We start from the raw sequence: 25,769 nt of genomic DNA, 5'->3' as shown, positions 1-25,769 counted from the left end.
ATTCTAGACAATTCGAGTGAATAATTCTGGTGTCAAGATTACCCGACATGAATTCCATCGAACGTTTATTGCGGAGTGTTGCAGAGGCAGCATGGCTCAATATTCCTGCAGGTGACTTCCAGCGATTTTTTGAGTTCACGCTACATCGGGCTGCAACACTACGCTGGGCAAAAGAGGGTCCGACACCATTTTAGGAGGTACCCCTCACTTTTGTTACCTCAATGTATAATGATGCTACATACTGGTAACAGAATTTTGTTATTTCGTAATACTGTATATCTTATCTACGTGTACTTATCTCTCTGCTTTTATGTCGCAGGTAGACCGTTAGATATTATTGAACCTTTTCACGTACAGATATATGATCACACAACGCATGTTTTCACGACCAATATTTGCATGCTTCGAGAGTTTTGTCTTATTGTCGTTATGCCGCAGTCCAAGGGATTTCTTCGATTAACGTTTGGCTCCTAATGCAGGAAATATCGTCAGAAGCTTTAAAGACTCATATACGAGTTTGAAAGTACAAGCTCAGCGAACCGAACACCTTATATGTACCCGCGAAACGGTCAGATTGTGATGATCACACATAGCTGCCAATCGCAGACTCCTGCCGACGTTCATTACGGAGCTTCTAGTGCGAAAGGGCACTGTTTGATTTTTGCCCACTATTGTTTGCTTCATTTAACTCTAAGACCCAAAACTTGCCAAATTTCATTTCGTCTTCATTTTCGTTAGAAATGTTTTTGTGCCTCTGTTTCTGAATGTTTGTGGCCTCTCCGTATATCCTAGCATAGTAATGATTAGTCCTTAATAAAGCCACAGTATCGGAAAAACGAATTTTGTGTTCCCAGATCCGATTTCGTGATCTAGTATTGTCGATCTACCCGTGTTGCACACACGACAATTTCTACTGTATTCTTTAATCCGGGTGTCAGTCCTGTATATACTTGACCGCATGTGAAAAAGATTTTGTATACTCCTACTGTAACAAAAGGCGAGTGTAGGCTCTTCGCAATGTGCAAATATTCACGCCAAGTTCTTGTTTGTTTGTATCATGTGCCAATATGCTCTGTTGATGCGTTCTGTGTCTGCTTTAACGTAGGGATGAAAGCTTCCCCTTCGGCTGCTTTTCCTCTACAAGCTCCACATCTTTTAGGAAGTGGCACCCTATTTGTTTCTGCGTCAGAAGTGATTCTTATGAAAGTGACTCGTAAGTGATGGAACTCTTCCTCAAAGTAATCCTCGAATATAACAATCATATGAATCACCACATGATCATAAGTTCTGGCGCTGTAGAGTCTATTCTGTTTGTAACCAGATGGTGTTCACCACAGTTATCTCATTTCGACTGGCCGTAATGATCACTGTGACACCACGAACGTATGGGGTGGATCCGAAAACAGGAGAGGAAATGTTTAAAAGACGATAAGTACATTTTCGCGTCACACTTCGGACAGTACATACTGCGGGCTGGACCTAATATCAGACGTGAAAAGACTTTTTTTCAAGTTCGGTAACTCCTAAGAGAGGGAGAGAAATCAATAGAAAGTTCAGCTCGTGAGATAGGTTTGAATGATTCACACGAACATTTCCTGCTAAATTCGGGGATTTGACTTCGTGTCTAGATACGGAAAAGATACCGCTTATTATTTTTATGATCTTGATTACTTACCTAACAGTCTTTTATCTTACATTTTTTGCGATATGTAGCGTTACATGGTAGATCTTTTATATTACCTTAATAAAGAATCGGGACGTGAACGCAGAAGGAAAGCAAGGAGCAATATGAAAAGGAAACTAAAGTTCAGTGGAGAGAAATAAAACTAAGGTTTGCCGATGGAACTGCAAGTCAGAGACGGCAAGGCACTTGCGCAGCCTTTTGACCGAAATGGGTACTATCTTGAAAAGCGTTTATACGTAAAAAAAGTAAAACAGGGGTAATGGAATGTAGTGGTGTCAAATTAGGCGGTGCTAGGATAATCTGATAACGAAATGAGACAGTAAAACTAGTAAATGAAATGTAGTATTTGAGTCTCAAAATATCTTACGATGAAGAGATGATATGAAATACAGAATGGCAAGAGCAAGAAAAGCAATTCTCAAAAAGAGTAATTAATTGAAATATAATACTTCAGTTGTTTCCGTTATGATGTTCCCTTGGTGATAAGAATGACTGCACCTTATATTTGCAACAGAATTTTCATTTAATTGCGTCCACCATCTTCAGTGCTCTGCAGAGAAAACCAAGAGATAATCACTCCGTCCAGTGACATTAATGTGACCACCTGTCAAAAGCCTGAATAACCACCTTTAGCAGAGTGGACCTCTGGAAGGTACCGACAGGGACGTGGAGCCATGCCGACTCCAATACCATGGCCAGCTGGTTGATCGACTGAGAATTCATGGCACGAACAGCCCAATTGAGATGTTCCCACGATTCTCGATTGGGTTTAAATGCGGTGAGTTTGATGGCCGTGGGAGTACTGTGAACACATCCTGGCGCTCTTCGAACCACGCACGAACACTGTGAGGTTTGTGACACGTTCCATTGTCTTGCTGGCAGAGGCTTAGTGCCGAGGAAAAACAAACTACATAGGTCTCGACGTGGTGCAACTTGTTTTGATGTACTGTGCCTTCCAGAACGACGACGTCACCCACGAAATGCCTTCCGGCCTGGACCGTTCCGACGACTTTGCAGGGGGTTTGCTTTCAGATGTTTCACGCAGTACCGTCTACAGACACCTCTCCAGTGGAGCATAAAAAAGGCCACTTAAACGGACGTCCAGGTGCTGTACTGGCTTGCAGATTCCGTCCTTGGTTGATGATGAACAGCTGTCAGTTACGGTGCATGAAACAGGAGCCTTCTGCGGAGGTCTTTAAGCGGCAACGTTCGCTGAGCGGTCGTTGACGAGAGACTGGTTGTAGCTCCTTAGCTCAATTGCTCAACAGTTGCGCTTCTGTTCTCCCCTATACGTCACCCTTCTCATCTGTGTTCCATGGTGCATCACTGTTACATCGGCGCCATTTTGGCATGCATGTCACGCGAACGGTTTATAAACTTAGCCGTTTCGTAAATGCTTCCGCCTATGGCCCGAAAGCCAGTGGCCATACGCTGTTGGACGTTAGATAATTCTCAAGGTTTCCGGGTTACAACAACGACTACACTGCATCCGTGTCCTCCTCCTGCCCCCCCCCCCCCCCCCTTACCAGTGATAGTGCTGTGAGTGGTTATTCGACGCTGACGTCGAAAATTGACTGGAACGCGTATTTCCCTGACTACAAAAATAGTTTTCGTGAGATATTTGTATTTCATGACAGCACTTTTAGGTTACCTTAATATTTACATTATTCACAAATACAGGATTGTGATTTTACAACTTACTTGTGCTAGTGTTGACAGGCGTTACACACTGAAGCATAGTCTGACAAGGGTTCGAATACACTGCCGTATGAATGGACCAAAATTGTACTGGTTATATGTAGGTATTGAACATTTCCGTAGTTGCTAGGCACTCTTAAAAATGACCGTTCGTTTAAAGCTGACCAATAGTCGTAAATAAAGCATCTTAATCAAAAATTACACACTGTGAGTGCATTCTTTTTATATTAACTTCAGGACGTAAAAGTTAAGGTGAATAATCGTTACGTAAACTAAAGGAAAATGGATAGAGAGAAGTAATTACCACTTTTGACAAGGGTTCAGTAGGAAGACGATATCCACAGAGATTGTAAGCTTCCGATCTTAAAATCTTTACCCACAGTTACGTTCCGGCTTGTGCTCGCCCTATCAGTAGAGAAGCGAAGGAGAATCGATGTTAAATTGCCGAGCCGCTTCGGCAGCGGAGAACGGCAACGCTAATACAGTTCAGAAGATGGGGTGGTGTAATGAGAACGTATTGCTCCATCGTCACCAGAAGTGCCTCTTACCTGGACTTAGAGTGTTGCGAAGGTTAAGTATATGACCTGGCAACGTCTAGAGGGCGACGAGCATTTCCTTTTGAAATTTCACCGAAGTACTCAGGATCCTCCTTAAGAGGAACAAGATGCACGTTAATGCCAGACGTTCCATCGACAAATGCGCCAGCGGAAGGGTCTACTGTGAAGAGGTAATAAGAGGAAGAACCGTATAACGTCCACATGTACACAACAGCTTTGTCCTTGTAAATGGTCGGACAGTTAACCCAGAATAACCTGACTATCATTCGACAGTCTTCGATATACAAATGTTGTCCTGAAAGTATGTTCCTATATTTGATTATCTTAAATAGTTTGCAGTCTGGCACTGCAAGCTGATAAGTCCTTAATGAAACAGGATCGCATTATACATCTATGACAAACGAGGTTACACATACTACGCAGACTCTCACTTTTTCTCTAACATCTGAGAAAGACCGGTACTTCATTTCCACCATCGAGTAGGTTGTTTTATGGTTTCACGGTTTTATGCATATTTTTTTTATATTCACTGTGTTATATATATGATTTTTATGTTCCACGGTTCTCACGTTCCTGCTTCAGTTTCTTACTGTTCTTGAAATATTGTAACTGTGTATACTCGCGTGCTATCCGTCTGTTTATTTAGGAACTTCCGTATTTAGCTTTCAAGAAGGTACTGCTGTGTTCCTTCGAGTAGGATCACTGACCTGCTTGCACATCTGTATATTGCACATATGTTAATTGACAAGTTGCTTCACTTAATGATACAGTGCATAGACTCTTAACTTACACCGCCGTTTCATCATGCATTATATGCTTGGATTTATAGCTATTTATGTATTTCAGATAACACTATTTTTGTATTTGTTTTACATTTCTATTTGTTCTGACTTATGTCGCGTACATTTCCTTACTGTTATATGTTAATAATCCCTTTGTTGCTCTTCTGTTGATATGTTTTATTTTTAATTAACATATCTCTTTCATGAGACTCCACTGAGCTACACAAATGTTTATATTCAAAGTCTCTGGCAGGAATGCTTAGCGTATCCACTTTAGGTACTGTTACACTCATTTCTCAACACATCTGGTATGAACTATCTCTTTACACCATTTTGCTCCTACAGACGCGCTCTCAGCTTTCCGTGCTGAGCGTAGCTTTGTTGTGGCTATACTGCTAGCCAAATACTGCTATTAGTGCTGAGAGATACTTAATATGAGATTTTAAGAATATTCGATTAAAAAATTTGATTTTTGCTGCTCTTTAAGTCTGATACCTCCGCTCCATAAAGGACTGAATTTCTTTTCGTTATTCGTCACAGATATCGCACTGCATCAAATTAAGTGAAACATTGCACGAAATTCTAAAGAGTTTGCGAAGGTAAACATGCATTGGGTGATTTTAGCTCACACACTGCAATGTAGGAAACGTACATACGACATCTAATTTTTTTTTTTTTTTTTTTTTTTTTTTTGATTCAAAGCTGAACGATGCTTCAGTTCGTTCTCGAGTTACTTGATTTTATATCCAGTGGACCGTTGCACAAGAAAGGCTAATTTCCTTATCTGTACATCGTGAATCATGTACCTTAAGAATCATCATATTTTATAAACGGTTCAAGATACCGAAGCGAGGTTTTTTTACGAATGATAGCACGAAAAGAGGCGAATGTTGTATCATAATTACTCCAGACATTTTTTTCACCAAGATACGGAAGTAGCTTATCCACGACAGTGATAGGTAGGTGCAGCAGGATGCATAAAGACGTCAGTAGTGTTTAAACAAGTGCTCAGCGCCTGGGAAGTTGTGGAGCTTGAAGATTTAGATCGTCCACGTAAGTTAAACAGTTAAATATACTGATAAAAATTTCCCTGTAATAGCATCAGTGTAATAAATCCTTCACATATAGCAGTTATCTGTTTGCTTATTGCTTTCAGATCTGAAATTGGTTGATTTTTTGCAACAGAAACTAGTTATTACTGTTATCTAACTGCGATTTAATTAACTAAAAGTTTTAAAATTATTTATAAAACGTATTTAAATTTATATTTGATTTCGCTTCTCTCCGTCCTGACAATGTCAGTTAACAATACCAAAAGTTTCCGTAAATCCATTCGAGCAAAATCCATACTCTAGATGGCTTCAACAGGCGATGTACACTAATCACAAAAATACGCTCAAAATCTATGTGAGCAGTTCATGTCGCATACTAAAGATGTTTCGTGTTAGGTTATTATTGAGGAACGAGGCTAAATTTTCGTCACAGACTGACTAGATAAACACGAATTGAACCACAATATGAGCATGTGTATATTGGGGTGAAGCTTTTGTATACGAAGATGCTTCGAAAGACAAAAATTGGTTGCGAGAAAAAGTAATTCAGCTAGCAGCTGCCATTGTGTCTACACATTATGAATGTCTTGCAGTATGTGTAAGTGAATAATTTAGTGACAAAGCCAGAAGAGAAATCGAATTCAAGTTGAGTAAGAAGACAAGAAATGAGCAAGACATCCACAGAATCGACAAGGAAACAACAACTCGAAGAAGAACAACATCCATGATACAAGAGGAACCCTTAGACGCCAAGAACTCTAGAGGAAGACAGAGATTGTAATATATCAAGTGTGTACGTGCTGCTCTGAGATGAACAGGTTGTCACAGGCGAAGAACACGTAGCGGCAGCGTCTGACTACTGGAAAGGATGATAAAGAAAACCAGGATTGACAGAGGTTCAGCGACTAGTTCTCAACATATTCACCACCGTTACTAAGGTAGTTAGCATAGTGACGTATCAAAACTATATGTCTGTGTTACATTCGCCAGCATTGCCAGAAGTCTGGGCTATAGGCTGGATGGTCAGATGTCCCATCTAAAATGAAACAATTAATTCCATTTGATGTGGGCTTTATGGGGTCTTGCATTGTCGCCTAAAGACGCAGCGCCTCCCAATTTCCTTCCCAGATATCACAATGTCTGGCTATATTGTAAGTAGGCTGTTTATGTTTTCTTATTGGCAACGTTACGTAGCGCTCTGTATGAAAATCACTGGCAGTGCTGTGTGCAGTCTGTGGCTAGTTTGCATTGTTGTCTGCCATTGTAGTGTTGGGCTGCTGGATGTGAACAGCGCGTAGCGTTGCGCAGTTGGAGGTGAGCCGCCAGCAGTGGTGCATGTGGGGAGAGAAATGGCGGAGATTTGAAATTTGTAAGACTGGATGGCATGAACTGCTATATATATTTTATGATTATTAAGGTAAATACATTGTTTGTTCTCTATCAAAATCTTTCATTTGCTAACTATGCCTATCAGTAGTTAGTGCCTTCAGTAGTTTTAATCTTTTTAGCTGGCAGTAGTGGCGCTCGCTGTATTGCAGTAGTTCGAGTAACGAAGATTTTTGGTGAGGTAAGTGATTTGTGAAAGGTATAGGTTAATGTTAGTCAGGGCCATTCTTTTGTAGGGATTTTTGAAAGTCATATTGCGTTGCGCTAAAAATATTGTGTGTCAGTTTAAACACAGTCATGTATAATTTTTCTAAGGGGACGTTTCAATATGAATTAGCATTAAAGGCATTCTCTCACACTAAAACCTCGATTAAGAGGACACTGTGTCCCGTAAGACAGGGCACATCGTTATTTGACAGAGTTTCAGCTGGAACTTGGACGTCACAGGTGAGCAGCTCCTGGGGCTAACATGACCACAAAATTCATCACGTCCCGTTCACGTGCCTCGAAGAATGTCAACGCTACGTCCTGACGACTGGTTTTGCATTCATCTGTCAACTGACTTGTCACCCTTCAAGTAGGAACTTTGCGGCAACGAAGCCCTGAGATCACGATTACGTTGAACAGTTGTATCGCAGCCGTCCGGTTTTGCAATGTAGACACCTAACAGCTTTACTACAAAGCAATATCGGCCGTAGGCTAATCGTACACCCAACGCCGCCATACACTAAAAATTTCTAAGTGCAAGGGATACAGGTACTGCAACCTACCATTTGTATTATTCACCTGCAACAATTAAATGAATTGATATAATATAACAGAGGCTGACGATGGAGTGTTCAATGATTTACAGCAAAAAATAACATAAACTATAAAGGGATGGCAAATATAACGAAACACCAAAACCACAACAAATTCCCATGACTAACGCGGGGAAGGAAACCATTTAGCAACTAAACGGTATCCAGTTTTCTCAGAATGAATAAGTACATGACCAATATGGTTTTCAAGGCAAACTTATACCATGCTTCCTGCGTAACAATGGCAAGTTCAGGAAACAACGATGGAGATGGATAGCGACCATACACCTTGCTCTCCAAAGTAGACCACAAATACTCAGTAATATCCCAATATCGGTCTCTGTTGTGGCCAGAGGACTTATGACAGTTCGTCCTCACGTTCACAAAATGAATCCTGGACGATGCGAGGTATGCGAACAGGGGCCCTAACGTCTTGGAACACAGCTTCATCATTAGGGATGGGCCTTATCAGTCAAAATGGTCATATACTCCTTGGAGTTCACACTATCTCGTAGAGTAGCCATGGATCTAGTGCAATACCACGTTATGGCTGCCCAAATCATCTACCGATTCTCCTCCATGTTTCTCTCTTGGGTCGTGAACTCGGGTAGAAGTTGGAAACAGTGTGAACAAAACTCAGCCGGTCAAATGACGTTTTTCCATTGCTCCATAGTCCGTGTTTATGGCTTCGTAACAACGTTTTCCTGTTGAGGGCAATTGATCACAGATGAGCAGTTCTGAAATTCCGGCTCAAACGGCAATTCCCTTCTCCTGGAGTTCCAATCAAATTGTTTTGGTGCTAATATGGCTCGAGAGTGCGATACTCTGTTCGGCAGTGACTTTTGCAGCTGTCGTCCTCTTGCTTTTCGTCACAAACCTCTTGAATGACCGTCTGTCACGATCACTCCTCACACAATTTTTTTCGTGTTGCGACTTAGCGAATGATGGTTTTCCGCTTTCCTTGTATGCGGTACATATCTTCGGTACGGTGCCTCTTGAAACACCAAACACTTCGGTTACGTTGTACACGGAAGCAACAACAATTTCAACGTGCGAATTCACTTCACTCCGACTTCAATGCACTGACAACTACACATACCACTGTTTCGACCACAAGTGGCACTTGCTAAGTATTGAGGACATTGCGCAGGCACCGTACGAGGTCAGATACAATAGAGCAATCTTCAAGCTTGACTAGCATCTGCATCCATGTTCAGTCACGCAATTCTCGTGTTGCTCTCGTAATTTTACCCAACTCTTTTGCTGCTAACTACTTCATAAAGGCAAAATACGGTTCTTTAATATGAATGTTAATGCCATACACGATTAACAAATTGCAATATCACTACTAGAAATAAATATTTTATGTGAATGTAACAGTCAACTCTTTCAGGAGCTATTTTAGTATTTCTGTGAGCTGTAGACCAGGCAGGGTAGCGTAACGGTTAACGCCAATGGCTGGTGTCGTGCGCACTGCTAGTTCAGACCCGACCACCATCAATTATTAATTGTTGTTCAGTAGTTATTTCTAGAAAGTTCATAAAATATTGATGTTTGTAGTGTCTGTATTTAGCTCGTTCTCTACTGATTGGCATTCCCACCATAAGGCCAACAAAGTAACAGTTTGAAACGCATTTCGATGCATACATGAATATGTTGTACTGTCTACTGACACCACATGGTGTTGCTGATTCCTATAGGTGGGGCATTGCAGCTGCAATTGTTACGGCTTGCGAGTTCGCTGGTAGTCACCGATGAGACAACGTGGAAGACGCCAACTATGTGTCAACGATGTACAGTGTGGTTTCTCTGGAGGGAAAGAGTGATTCCTTCCAAAATCGACAAGACATTAGTATCCATATGTGGGTAAACAGCACCAAGTCGCAGATCAGTGTTTCGTTGCGTATCAGAGTTCAGAGAGGGCAGGGACTGTGCCGAACAAGGCAAACCCACTGGGCATACAACAACTGCATGCAAACAAAACAATGTCCAACATCAGTGAATTGATACTAAGCCACAGGCGAATCACGTTTCACAAACTACAGGAGACTAGAGGTGAATAATGTGGAACCCTCCACACTATCGTCCATGACCTTTTGAAGGTGAAGAAAGTTGTGCACAGTGGGCGCCCCATTCTCTCTTTTGAGTCACCATTCTTCGGACTACTTTGATATGGCCCACCACACATGCCTTTCCTGTGCCAACCTTTTCATCTCAGAGTAGCATTTTCAACCTGCGTCCTCAGTTATTTTCTGGATGTATTCCAGTCTCTGTGTTCCTCTACAGCTTTTACCCTGTACAGCTCCTTCTAGTACCATGGAGATTGTTCCCTGATGTCTCAATGGATGTCCTATCATCCTGCTTCTTCTTCTCGTCAGTGTTTTCCATGCATAATTTATCTTGCAGATTGTCCAACCTCCTTCCAGTCCACCAAATTTTTAACATAGTTCTGTATCACTACAGCTCAAATGCTTCGATTCTCTTCTGTTACGGTTGTCCCACAGTCCATGTCTCACTGCCATACAATGTTGTGCTCCAAACGTACATTCTCAGAAATTACTTCCACAAATGAAGACCGGAGACCTATGTTTGATATTAGTAGACTTCTGGTAGCCAGGAATACCTCTTTTTTGCCACTGCTAGACTTCTTTCCAATGTCGACCTCGCTTCATCCGTCAACGATTATTTTACTGCCTAGGTAGCTGAATTCCTTCACATTTCTATTTCGTGATCATCAACCTTGATAAGTTTTTCGCTATGGTCATTTCTGGTACTTTTCATTACTTTTGACTTTCTTCAATTTACTCTCAATCCTTTCTGTAGTCATTAGACTGTTCATTCCATTCAACAGATCCTGTAATTCTTCCTCACTTTCACTCAGGATACCAATGTTATCGCCGAATCTTAACATTAATATCCTTGCACCTTGAATTTTAAACCCACTCTAGCACCTTTCTTTATTTCCGTCATTGCTTCATCGACTATAGACTGAACAGCAGGGGCGAAAGACTACACCTCTGTCTTACACCCTTTTTAATCTGACCACTTCGTTCTTGGTCTCCCACTCTTATTGTTCCAACTTGGTTTCTGTACATATTGTACATTACACGTCTTTCACTATTGCTTACCATATTGTTCTCAGCACTTCGAACATCTTGCACCATCTTACGTTGTCGAATGCTTTTTCTAAATCGAAAAATCCTATGAAAGTGTCTTGAGTTTTCTTTATTCTTGCTTCTATTATCAACCGCAACGTCATAACTGCCTCTCTTGTGCATTTACCTTTCCTGAAGCCAAACCGATAGTCATCTAACAAATCATCAATTTTCTTTTCAAGTCCTCTGTATAGTATTCTTGCCAGGAACTTGGATGCAAGAGCTGTTAAGCTGGCTGTGCGATAATTCTCGCACTGGTCGGCCCTTCCAGTCGTGGGATATGTGTGGATGATGTTTTTCCGAAAGTCTGATGATACCTCGCAGGTCTCATACAGTCCACAAACCGATATGAATAACCGTTTTCTTGCCACTTCCCCCAATTATTTAATAAATTCCTAACGAATGTTATCCACCCCTTCTGCCTTATATGTTTTCAAGTCGTCCAAAGCTCTTCTACATTCGGATTGTAGAACTGGATCCTTATCCCTTCCCTGTCGACTCCTGTTTCTTCTTTAACGCGTCACCGGATACGTCCTGCTCCCCACAGAGGTCCTCAGTGTACTCTTTCCACCTATACGCTCTCCCAACTGCATTTAACAGTGGAATTCCCATAGTACTTTCAATCTTACAGCCCTTGCTTTTAATACCAATGAAGGGTGTTCTGACTTTCCTATATGCTGAGTACTGCTTTCGACCATTATTTCTTTTTCGATTTCTTCAGTTTTCATGCAACTATTTTGCCTTAGCGCCCCTGTACTTCGTCTTTGTTTCACTCCCAAGTGACTTGTTTTTTTGTATTCCTGAGTTTCCCGCAACATTTTTGTACTTCCTCCTTTCATCGATCAACTGAAGTAATTCTTCTGTTACCCATGGTTTCTTCGCAGTTACTTCCTTTGTACATACGCTTTTCTCTCAAACGTATGTGACTGCCCTTTTTAAAGATGCCGACTAAGCTATTCATGATCGCAGTAGCTGAGCTGTGGTAAGAATTGCTGTTTTGAAGAGCGCGCCGCAGCGCGTTCTGTGAAGCAGTCGCCCTCCGTTTCTGGCGGTGGCGCCGCTGTGGCAATCGCAGCTTTGGTGCCTCCCTCTGGTGGGAAAGGGGAAAGGTTGCATGTTCACGTGCATTTAAGGGGCGCTATCAGCTCGGCAGTTGGTCAGTCCGAGTGAGGCTGGGTCAGTCTCGCGTCACCAGTTGCTGGTCTGTCTCTCGATCACATTTGTGTGGCAGTAAGTGTCTGTCTGTCTGTCGTCGGAGTGCTGGTATGGCCGTCGTTTGCATCACACTTTAAAGCCAGAAAATGAGAGTCTTGCCACTCCGCCAGTAACAGAACTCAGCTAGTGGTCGCCCGGTCGGGGTTGTGTTCCTGCATCTGAGTCTGCGCGTTAGGCCGCCAGTCTGCTCGAGTTGCTTGGGCAACGGTCATTGGCGGTTGGGTCGGTCGGTTGGTCGGTCGCGCACTGAGACACAAGATGACTGGTCCGCCTTGAGCGTCGGCGCATGTGAGGTCCCCACGTGAGTCCAGTGGGCCGCGCCGTATAGAAAGGGGTAGTGGCTTCGCGGTCGACACGAGAGCAACAGGAGTCAAAGCACGACATCGGGCTGGCCGGGGCGAGCTGCGACGCCGTGAAACGGGAGATCGGCGCGCCTTCCTGCGTCCGTTGAAGCTGCTGGCAGCGGACGGTTCGGGAGAGCGTTTGGGGGTGCTGCGCCCTGTCTTCTCCAGAAATCGCGGTTTATTAGAAGTTAAGTGATTGCAGATATGTTGTTTCATTTACTTGTTAAATTCTACTTGTTTTCTTGGTGAGGTCACCAACCGCTTTGTTTTGGGGTCGTCTCACCATTCTTCTCCGTTTGCCCACCCGCGGGAAGGTGGTTATTTATGAATTGGGTGGTCCGTTTTCCCTTGTGGAGTTCGGGCGGGTTAGAGCAATCTGCAGTTCGGGTTGTTCAGTAATCCCCCTGTCAATCTGCCATACGTTAATAGCTGCCTCTGTCGTGTTTGTCGGATTCGATGTTAACGAATTTATTAAAGTGTGAAGGCCGAATTCCTGAAATATGTTTTTATCTTGCCTATCATCTTGCGAGGTGGTATATGTGTAATGTAAGCATGTTGGTACATTTTATGTAAAACTGCATATCATTGATTATGTTTGAATGGTCATTTTAGTACATAAAGTTGCCACCCTTTCACCGTAACAGTTCTTTTAAAAACAAGTTGCACTTTCGGTGGCAAGTAATTTTTAATGTGAGTGTTCTTCCATTCCTCTTACGGGGTACATAGTTTGTGTGTTTGTGTGCGTTGTTAAAATTTTTAGTTTAAAGTAATCTGGTGTATTGCAGATTTGCACCAGTGTAGTCTTTCAGAGGTTGTTGTGAGCGGTCGTGACTACGGTCGTGTTAAAAGGGAGCGGCAAGGTTCTCAGCCCGGAAGCTCATACAAAAAGAAAAGATATTTACAGGGTGCTTTCTGATTATAATTTTAAATCTGTTCAAAAAAAGGTCTTTTAGAAATAAAATTTCCATTTATTAAAAAAAATTTAATTTGTTTCATCAGTTACCATTCGCAACTACTTCCACGGCCACATAGTGTGATTAAATGTGTTAATGTTCTTCATGAATCGCTAGTAAATATAGTAAATTCTTAAGAAAAGGTTTTGAAAGTAAATTAACGGTTCAGTAGCTATAGCCTCAGAGAAGTTCACCTTATCTCTTAATTTCTTAGTACTTCCCGGTCTCACTTCTTTGCGCACTAATTCTCCCAGACTAGTCTTTTCAACTTTAGCCTACTGCCAGTCATTACCAATTTTTAACATGAGAAGAAACCGCTTGAAAAATATTCGCAGGCACGAGTATGGACCGCCATCAGCTGTAATTGGAACGATGAGGGTGAAAATTCATGCCGGACCGGGACTTGACCCTGGATTGACCACTTATCACGAGCGATGCCTTACCATTTTGCTATGCGAGCACGACTCACGACCAGATCCAAACTGCCTTACGCCGCATCAAACCTGTCAGAAGACTGATTAAAAAGAAAAAAAAGTAGATACTCTGCTAGTCACACTTAAGTGTCTGGCAAAGGGTTAATCGAACCACCTTCACAGTAATTTTCAATTCCGCCGAAAATACGAACACCTGCACCATTCCCTGAGATCTCTAATTTCTCTTATTTTATTGTGATGATCGTTTCATCCTATGTAGCTCGGCGTCCCTTTCGGAGGAAAATGTTGGTCATTTGAATTTCGTGATAAGATTCCATCGCAACGAGAAACAAATTTGTTTTAATGATGTCCACGTCAAATCCTGTATCATGTCCGTGATGCTCTCTCCCATGTTTCCCGATAATACGAAACGCATTGCCTTCTTCGGACTTTCTCGATGTACTCTGTTAATTCAATCTGGTAATGATCCCACATCGCGCAGCAGTACTCCAAAAGAGGGCTGATAAGCGTTGCGTAGGAGTGTAGGCAGGCTGTTTAGTACATCTGTTGCATCTTCTAAGCGTTCTGACAATAAAATCCAGTATTTAGTTCGCTTTTCCCACAACATGTATGTTTTTTTACAATTTAAGTTGTTCGTAATTGTAATTCCTAGGTATTTACATCAATTTATGGTCTTCAGATTTAATTGATTTACCGTGTAACTGAAGTTTAACGGATTCCTTCTACATCTACATCTACATCTACATCTATACTCCGCGAGCCACCTTACGGTGTGTGGCGGAGGGTACTTATTGTACCACTATCTGATCCCCCCTTCCCTGTTCCATTCACGAATTGTGCGTGGAAAGAACGACTGCTTGTAAGTCTCCGTATTTGCTCTAATTTCTCGGATCTTTTCGTTGTGATCATTACGCGAGATATATGTGGGCGGTAGTAATATGTTGCCCATCTCTTCCCGGAATGTGCTCTCTCGTAATTTCGATAATAAACCTCTCCGTATTGCGTAACGCCTTTCTTGAAGTGTCCGCCACTGGAGCTTGTTCAGCATCTCCGTAACGCTCTCGCGCTGACTAAATGTCCCCATGACGAATCGCGCTGCTTTTCGCTGGATCATGTCTATCTCTTCTATTAATCCAACCTGGTAAGGGTCCCATACTGATGAGCAATACTCAAGAATCGGACGAACAAGCGTTTTGTTAGCTACTTCTTTCGTCGATGAGTCACATTTTCTTAGAATTCTTCCTATGAATCTCAACCTGGCGCCTGCTTTTCCCACTATTTGTTTTATGTGATCATTCCACTTCAGATCGCTCCGGATAGTAACTCCTAAGTATTTTACGGTCGTTACCGCTTCCAATGATTTACCACCTATGGCATAATCGTACTGGAATGGATTTCTGCCCCTATGTATGCGCATTATATTACATTTATCTACGTTTAGGGAAAGCTGCCAGCTGTCGCACCATGCATTAATCCTCTGCAGGTCCTCCTGGAGTACGTACGAGTCTTCTGATGTTGCTACTTTCTTGTAGACAACCGTGTCATCTGCAAATAGCCTCACGGAGCTACCGATGTTGTCAACTAAGTCATTTATGTATATTGTAAACAATAAAGGTCCTATCACGCTTCCCTGCGGTACTCCCGAAATTACCTCTACATCTGCAGATTTTGAACCGTTAAGAATGACATGTTGTGTTCTTTCTTCTAGGAAATCCTGAATCCAATCACAAACCTGGTCCGATATTCCGTAAGCTCGTATTTTTTTCACTAAACGTAAGTGCGGAACCGTATCAAATGCCTTCCTGAAGTCCAGGAATACGGCATCAATCTGCTCGCCAGTGTCTACGGCACTGTGAATTTCTTGGGCAAATAGGGCGAGCTGAGTTTCACATGATCTCTGGTTGCGAAATCCATGTTGGTTATGATGAAGGAGATTTGTATTATCTAAGAACGTCATAATACGAGAACACAAAACATGTTCCATTATTCTACAACAGATTGACGTAAGCGAAATAGGCCTATAATTATTCGCATCTGATTTATGACCCTTCTTGAAAATGGGAACGACCTGCGCTTTCTTCCAGTCGCTAGGTACTTTACGTTCTTCCAGCGATCTACGATAAATTGCTGATAGAAAGGGGGCAAGTTCTTTAGCATAATCACTGTAGAATCTTAAGGGTATCTCGTCTGGTCCGGATGCTTTTCCGCTACTAAGTGATAGCAGTTGTTTTTCAATTCCGATATCGTTTATTTCAATATTTTCCATTTTGGCGTCCGTGCGACGGCTGAAGTCAGGGACCGTGTTACGATTTTCCGCAGTGAAACAGTTTCGGAACACTGAATTCAGTATTTCTGCCTTTCTTCGGTCGTCCTCTGTTTCGGTTCCATCGTGGTCAACGAGTGACTGAATAGGGGATTTAGATCCGCTTACCGATTTTACATATGACCAAAACTTTTTAGGGTTCTTGTTTAGATTGTTTGCCAATGTTTTATGTTCGAATTCGTTGAATGCTTCTCTCATTGCTCTCTTTACGCTCTTTTTCGCTTCGTTCAGCTTTTCCTTATCAGCTATGATTCGACTACTCTTAAACCTATGATGAAGCTTTCTTTGTTTCTAGCATTAATCTGGATGACCTTACACTTTTCATTTTTTAAGGTCAATGGCCAATTTTCGCACCACACATGTCTTTTGTAAGTCATTTTGCAATTTGTTTTGGTCTTCTGATAACTTTGCTAGATGATAAACGACATCATCAGCAAATAACCTAAGACGGCTGCTGGGATTGTCTCCTAAATCGTTTATATAGATAAGGAACAGCAGAGGGCCTATAACGTTATCTTAGAGAACGCCAGAAATCATTCCTGTTTTAGTCAATGACTTTCCGTCAGTTACTACGGACTCTGACCTCTCTGACAGGAAATCATGAATCCAGTCACATAACTGAGACGATATTCCATGATCACGGACTTTAATTACAAGCCGATTGTGCGATGTTTTTGCCAATAGCTGGCAAAAACAACTAGATTGTACTTAATTCCTGACCTCTGCATAAAAAAATCATACTCCTGTAGAGCCAATAATCCCTAATGAAAAGCGTGTGACATTGCAATTCATACCACCTGGACCTGGAACCACTGGTCAAATTGAGCCTCTGGATGTTTGTTATTTCCGTGCCTATAAAACGCGTTATGACACCATCAGCAGCTTCGCCTTAAAAACAGCTAGGTTCACGATAACCTCCACTACACACTGTTTCGCATTCGGTTCCATGCCATCACATTCCATCAGTTGTCATGAAGTTCTCATGACCCCGTTGCACCAATGTGATTCTGCTACTCATTCTTCAAGAGTGAATACCTAGCTGAACGTCCTGCACGGTTCGTAACTCCCAAGAAGTTCGCCTTCGATCTTGAAGTGCGATCCTTTGTGATCACTGTGGCGCGCAAGTTTCCATTCATGATGCAAGTTAATGGTTTGTTTGGAATATTTCTTGAATGTGGATGGTGTCCACTTTGTGGAGTGTAATATATACATTTCATGGAAGGTTGATGTCTGCACCTCTCGGGCTCTCATTTTCTGTAATCTCCCTGATATACATTGTGAGTCGTTAGCAGTTAATACTTTTCCAGTCATCATTGTTAAAATAACGCTTTTAAATGAGCCATATTATGGATTGATCTTGTAACCATGCACTCAAGGGGTTGCTTGTGAGTCTGTATCTGCCCCTGGGTACGCCTTACAATCCAAGTTCTGATCTCGCAATCTGTACGTGACCGAGAAGTAATCTAACTGAAATCTTCTTATATCTTCTGGCCACTTACAGGTACACGTCCGCTTCTTGTGATTCTTAAACAGAGTATTTGCTATTACCATCTGAAATTTATTTCCGAACTGTTAGTCTTTCTCTTCTCTCATTCCTACTGCCAAGCCCATATTCTCCCGATACCAGTTTTCTTCTCTTTTCCCTACAATTGCATCCAATTCCCATGACTGTTAGATTTTGATCACCATGTACGTACTAAATTACCCATTCGATATCCTAATGTGCTTTCCTTATCTCTTCATCTCCTTTCCATTTCACTTTACCACACCCGATTTATCTAGATTGAGGCTTAACTGTTCCCTTTCCAGATTTACTAGCTTTCCTACCGCGTTCAAACATCTGGCATTAGAGGCTCTTACTCGAAGAACTATATGCTTTCGTTGGTTATTCAATCCTTATCTCAAGTCACCTTCCCCTTGGTAGTCATCACCTGGAGATCCGAATGGGGGACTAGTCATGAGTCTTTTACCAATAGACAGATCATCGTGACACTTTTTCAATTACGGGCCACATGTCCTGTGGATACACATTATGTGTCTTTAATGCCGTCGTTCCCATTGCCTTCTGAACCCTCATATCGTTGATTATTTCTAATTCTTCAGCCTTTAGGGGCAGTTTCCCACCCAAAGGACAAGAGAGCGCCCTGAAGCTTTGTCCACCTTCCGCCCACTTTGTCGTTCGGAATTCAAGCAGCGCTGGGTACGAACCAAGGGCCAAGGACGTTTTGAATATTAATCGAAATTGCTACCCCTGGGCCTATATATATATATATATATATATATATATATATAGTGTGCAGTGCAGATCTAGTGGAGTCCCCTGAACGTCTGATCAACGTCAACAATCATAGTTCTTGCAGGATTCCCCAGAAAAGAAACGCCAGCCTGTGGAGTAAAAGCATACAGGGAGCCCTCGTCCCGAACAGTCATTGCCGAAACTATTCGTGCATAAACAAATGCAGACTGTGGTTTACGATCAGGATTGGCTCCCTCCTAGCGACAATGCCATATTCTACGCAATGAAGGAGGTAATCCGAGGAACGAAGTTCACCACCAACGACGAACTTCTTGTAGTTGTCCACCAGGGATACTCCCAAAGAATAGGTTGCCACGCAAATACGGAAGATGCCAGAATGATGATAAAAATGCAGGCACATTGGCGAGAAACATCTGTAGTATAACTTGTTTTCGTTTTTTTAGTAAATAATTGCCGTGGTCACACAAAAACTGTAGACCAGTCACTTTTGAAAGCCCCAAGTATATCGTGGAATATTCAATGTTTGCATAAATATAAGCAGTCTGCAATATTCCTTGTGTATAAATAGCTGCACCCTCCGTCCAGAAAGTCATCTCTATTCTGACTGTATGTGCGTTCAGTTGTAATTCATTGGAAACCCTGTCCTCAGATTTGGATTTCAGCGATTTCTGCTTGATAATATTTCACCACATACCTCACGTAGTGAGATACCTGAGAGGCAAAACATTCCCAATCGACAAGAGAATGGTTTATTACAACGTAACAGGACGTTATCCAAACAAAAAGCTTCTTACAAACTTAACACCAAAGTCGCACAGAAATCGATCAGGCGTTCTCTAGGAAAACAGACGAGTTAATTAGATGAAGAAAAGTAAAGAGCAGTCCGACGAAGTTTCCCACTGGAAGGGAGGAGAGTGTACTCGGCAGCAGCTGGCCGAAGATACTTCTCGGAGGCAACGTTGGAGAGGTCCGATGTCCTGCTACGGTAGCTCCGACCGGGCTTTGATAGAAGGGCTAATATTAGCCGGCAAATTAGTTGTATCCGAGCGTCGGCGGATAAATGCCGACGAGTGGAGCTACGCCACTATAAATAGCCGGTGTGTGGAGATACAGTTCTCGATCTACTTCCGCACACATGACTCGGCGGAGATAAATAGATACCCAGCGAGGGGGAACTCAGATTGCGCTTTCCCCGCTGTCCATCGGTTGTGATACGACACCCGCTGGCGGCCGAAGTACAGGAAGACGACGCCTTTGAGGTATGTATGTACGCGACGCATCTCCGTGTGCACGGCTGCCGACCTGTCAGGCGTAATGCTGGTATGTGACACACATAATTTTGTTACGAAGGATAAAGTAGTTATTAAGACTCTGAAGTCAAAGTTTGTTTGCGGATCTGTGGAGGCGTAAAAAGAAAATGTTTTGGATGAGGAGGCCATTAGCATTCGCAGAAAGTATAGAATTTCTAAAGACAAGTGCAGCTTCAGCCAGGTAAATGTGGGTCGATAAGGATACAGACAAGGCCGGTTTAAGCCCAAGCGTCACAATCTGCCAAGTTCAACATTTATATACAGTAGATATCAGAATTACAGTCAAAATGGCGTCAGATGTTCCCTGACAACTCCCAGCGGGGCTGTAAGCTTTCAACCGCAAAGTGCTAACAGCTACAGGCGAAAACAGTAGGCGTCTGCAGAGCTGCTGCAACACTGTAGCCATAGAGACGGTTCTGAAATCGAGCTACGATATTATTTGGCGAAGCTGTCGCGCCCAGCCGACTGGAGCGGGTCAACTTGCGCTGGCTCAACTGTATTAGCGAAAACTGACATGGATGAAAGTCGCCTTTTGGAAAAATGTTGTAGAACCGGTCCTGAATACAGCTTACTCGCCAATACATATCCTTCATTGGCCAGTACACCACTGGTATAATGACTACCGATATTTTAAGGGGTTTCAAAACCATCACACTGCTAAGCTACAATCGTGCCTGCTTTAAGAAATACCCACACCACTTCAATCAAACATCATTCCCGTTGTCTTTACTTGGTATAGAGGACGCCAATAACTTAATCTGCTGTTTGATTCCAGAAGTTCCAGGTCTGCTGAAACCGATTTCCTTCAAGTAAATAGATACAGGACGTCCTGGGAAGATCTATCAGTATTCAGGGATACGTCAGCAACGATCATTCGGAGCAAAAAACGTCTAGCAAACACGGACTCTAAAATGCGTGGCTTAGGACCTATGTGCAGTACTTAATCTTCGGTAATATGAAAAATGCTCTACTACTGCGAGCTCTTTGCTTTTTATATTTTGAGAGATGGTAGTGTGGATCAAAACAAGAAAAAATTGTCCAGTAATCGTAGGCTCTAAAATGCATACCTACAACGCTATGAGCGCTTGCTCATTTAAGCTACTGTGAAACACATCTCTTCCACTGAGCAACTGCTCATAGTTCTTTAGGTATGCATTTTAGAACCCATGTTCAGGAGACTTACGCTTCTTGTAATAGTTCCTGTCATATCCCTGAATACTGAATACTGTCCATTCCACCTTTAATAAGAAGTTAGTGACGTGTATACAGTGTTGTGTACAATTGTTAAAAAGCTGTGAGCTGTTAGTTAGATTGAATAACAATATTAATTATCAGTGTAATAGTAGTCGCTGAACACAATTTCAATGAAAGAGAAGAAAATGCAAACGACGAACTGCATTCTGCCGTGGCTACTGTTGACACTTACTACATTCCAGCTATGTGCTGGGACCCACAGCTAGAGATGATCTGTCCAATTTCGTTGCTGTAAAATCATTTTAATGTAAATGTGAATATACCAAGCCTATTTACGCTTACACAATAAATGCACTCTCATTCATATTACAAAAAGAAACCACCCATTTACCATTTCAAACAGTTTTTCATGTCCCAACGCTGCACATTCTATCATGACAGAAGTATATGTTACAAGTATTTGATTTTTTCTTTTCACATGAGTAATGGGATGTGATGTAAAGGCGCCAGTAGTACGCTCTACCGTAGGTCATTGGCGGGCAGAGTCAACTGCATAAGAAGTATGGGCTCCTGCTGTTGTGAATTATGTAGCTGAATTACTCGGCGGCATTTTAACTGCATTCTGTATGTTATTTTACAAAATGCATTACACTGTGCTGGCTGTGATAATGATATTGATTATTCTACCAGTTTTGGTCTTAAACCATCTTCAGCGGCAGGTGTACAACATACAAAGCAACAAAGCGTAACGAAATAAGATCAAAACAGAAAAAAACCCTGAATCAGTGGAAATACTCACAAAACCTCTCGCAAATTTAACACATATAATACATGTTTTGACATGTGTTGCTTCTGAAAACCATAACTGTCAAAATAAATGGAAAACCGTAGCACGATTACTGTACAATGCCTCACACACAAAAGAACTACATGTTATGTTTAGCAATACAAGCCAGAGAACTTCAAAGTCAAAGATAACAGTTAGTGACATATAGCAGCATAAGTCAAAGAAATTACAAAGTCAAAGACAGCAATCTTGACCAAATTCAATAGAAGTTGCCACTGAACACTTCTTACAAAATTGAAGAATTAACAATTGTAGACTGATTGATGTTATATAAAAGCATAAATAAAATACGTTTGACGTTGAAGAGTAACAGGATTTATGAATGTAATAACATACAATATTTTACAATCCAGTTAAAAATGTAAGCATGTAGAATTCAAGCTACCAAACACTCCACAAAATTACAATCAATCAAGTCATACCTTACGAAAATACATATTACAGTAAATTAATATGAAGAAATAAAAATTTTTAGGAGTGAAGGATAACAGAAGGAATGTAAGATACATACACTTAAAACATCTAATATCTTTTTTTACATCTGGACTGTTACACATTTCTTCTAAGAATATATCATCAAATGTCTATAGAACCACAAAATGTAATTGAAAAGTATATTAATCATACAGATAAAAATACCAAGCTGAAAGAAATGTTTGTGTGACATACATCTAAAATGTTATACATCAGTTAGATGAATATGTCATCCAATGTCTACACAGTCACAAACTGTACTTGAAAGTACATTCATGATACAGATAAAAATTCAAAAGTCAAAGTAAACCAAATGTGTAAAATACATCTAAAATGTTAAACATCAGTTAGAAGTATATGACATCTAATGTCTATAGAATTATAAAATGTAATTGAAATTTCATTTATGATACAGGTAAAAATTAATGAAAGAGATATGATATGCTACAAACTCAAAATAAATTGTATATATGTAAAAAAAGTCCTGTGGGTCAAAAAACAAGACAGTGAATAATGTCAAGGGGGTGGGGGTTGAGTTCCACCTGCTCATTGAGAAATTTTACTGGATGAATAATCCTATTTGCAAAAATCTCTGTTTCTTTTAGAAAGCTCATAATCACACCTTTTTCAGCTCTTTACAATATTTCCATCTCACCAGCAATTCTATCTAGCATATGATTGTCTGATTTTAATGCATACTTAATGCAGAGTTACTACTTGGATAAGAATGTTCATTAAATCTAATTCTTAATGTCCTTCCAGTATGGCCAACATATATTTTAGCATATTGCAGACAGCTAATTTTGTACATGCCTGACTGATCATAAACTGATTCTCAATGATTTCTTGTCATCAGTCTACTGACTGGTTTGATGCGGCCCACCACGAATTCCTTTCCTGTGCTAAGCTCTTCATCTCAGAGTAGCACTTGCAACCGACGTCCTCAATCATTTGCTTGACGTATTCCAATCTCTGTCTTCCTCTACAGTTTTTGCCCTCTACAGCTCTCTCTAGTACCATGGAAATCATTCCCTCATGTCTTAGCAGATGTCCTATTATCCTGTCCCTTCTCCTTATCAGTGTTTTTCACATATTCCTTTCCTCTCCGATTCTGCGTAGAACCTCCTCATTCCTTACCTTATCAGTCCACCTAGGTTTCAACATTCGTCTATAGCACCACATCTCAAATGCTTCGATTCTCTTCTGTTCCGATTTTCCCACAGTCCATGTTTCACTACCATACAGTGCTGTACTCCAGACGTACATCCTCATCAATTTCTAACTCAAATTAAGGCCGGTATTTGATATTAGTAGACTTCTCTTGGCCAGAAATGCCTTTTTTGCCATAGCGAGTCTGCTTTTGATGTCCTCCTTGCTCCGTCCTTGGTTATTTTACTGCCTAGGTAGCAGAATTCCTCAACTTCATTGACTTCGTGACCATCAATCCTGATGCTGAGTTTCTCGCTGTTCTCATTTCTACTACTTCTCATTACCTTCGTATTTCTCCGATTTACTCTCAAACCATACTGTGTACTCATTAGACTGTTCATTCCGTTCAGCAGATCATTTAATTCTTCTTCACTTTCACTCAGGATAGCAATGTCATCAGCGAATCGTATCATTGATTTCCTTTCACCTTGTATTTTAATTCTACTGCTGAACCTTTCTCTTATTTCCATCATTGCTTCCTCGATGTACAGATTGAAGAATAGGGGCGAAAGGCTACAGCCTTGTCTTACACCATTCTTAATACGAGCACTTCGTTCTCGATCGTCCACTCTTATTATTCCCTCTTGGTTGTTGTACATATTGTATATGACCCGTCTCTCTCTATAGCTTACCCCTACATTTTTCAGAATCTCGAACAGCTTGCACCATTTTATATTGTCGAACGCTTTTTCCAGGTCGACAAATCCTATGAAAGTGTCTTGATTCTTCTTTAGCCTTGCTTCCATTATTAGCCATAACGTCAGAATTGCCTCTCTCGTCCCTTTACTTTTCCTAAAGCCAAACTGATCGTCACCTAGCGCATTCTCAATTTTCTTTTCCATTCTTCTGTATATTATTCTTGTAAGCAGCTTCGATGCATGAGCTGTTAAGCTGATTGTGCGATAATTCTCGCACTTGTCAGCTCTTGCCGTCTTCGGAATTGTGTGGATGATGCATTTCCGAAAGTCAGATGATATATCGCCAGACTCATATATTCTACACATTAACGTGAATAGTCGTTATGTTGCCACTTCCCCCAATGATTTTAGAAATTCTGATGGAATGTTATCTATCCCTTCTGCCTTATTTGACCGTAAGTCCTCCAAAGCTCTTTTAAATTCCGATTCTAATACTGGATCCCCTATCTCTTCTAAATCGACTCCTGTTTCTTCTTCTATCACATCAGACAAATCTTCAGACTCATAGAGGCTTTCAATGTATTCTTTCCACCTATCTGCTCTCTCCTCTGCATTTAACAGTGGAATTCCCGTTGCACTCTTAATGTTACCACCGTTGCTTTTAATGTCACCAAAGGTTGTTTTGACTTTCCTGTATGCTGAGTCTGTCCTTCCGACAATCATATCTTTTTCGATGTCTTCAGATTTTTCCTGCAGCCATTCCGTCTTAGCTTCCCTGCACTTCCAATTTATTTCATTCCTCAGCGACTTGTATTTCTGTATTCCTGATTTTCCCGGAACATGTTTGTACTTCCTCCTTTCATCAATCAACTGAAGTATTTCTTCTGTTACCCATGGTTTCTTCGCAGCTACCTTCTTTGTACCTATGTTTTCCTTCCCAACTTCTGTGATGGCCCTTTTTAGAGATGTCCATTCCTCTACAACTGTACTGACTACTGCGCTATTCCTTATTGCTGTATCTATAGCGTTAGAGAACTTCAAACGTATCTCGTCATTCCTTAGTACTTCCGTATCCAACTTCTTTGCGTATTGATTCTTCCTGACTAATGTCTTGAACTTCAGCCTACTCTTCATCACTACTATATTGTGATCTGAGTCTATATCTGCTCCTGGGTACGCCTTACAATCCAGTATCTGATTTCGGAATCTCTGTCTGACCATGATGTAATCTAATTGAAATCTTCCCGTATCTCCCGGCCTTTTCCAAGTATACCTCCTCCTCTTGTGATTCTTGAACAGGGTATTCGCTATTACTAGCTGAAACTTGTTACAGAACTCAATTAGTCTTTCTCCTCTTTCATTCCTTGTCCCAAGCCCATATTCTCCTGTAACCTTTTCTTCTACTCCTTCCCCTACAACTGCATTCCAGTCGCCCATGACTACTAGATTTTCGTCCC

Source organism: Schistocerca serialis, chromosome 2, assembly GCF_023864345.2.
Source record: "Schistocerca serialis cubense isolate TAMUIC-IGC-003099 chromosome 2, iqSchSeri2.2, whole genome shotgun sequence".
NCBI classification, from domain to species: domain Eukaryota; kingdom Metazoa; phylum Arthropoda; class Insecta; order Orthoptera; family Acrididae; genus Schistocerca; species Schistocerca serialis.
The sequence above is the reverse complement of the archived record's forward strand: the minus strand, read 5'-3'. Positions refer to the sequence as shown.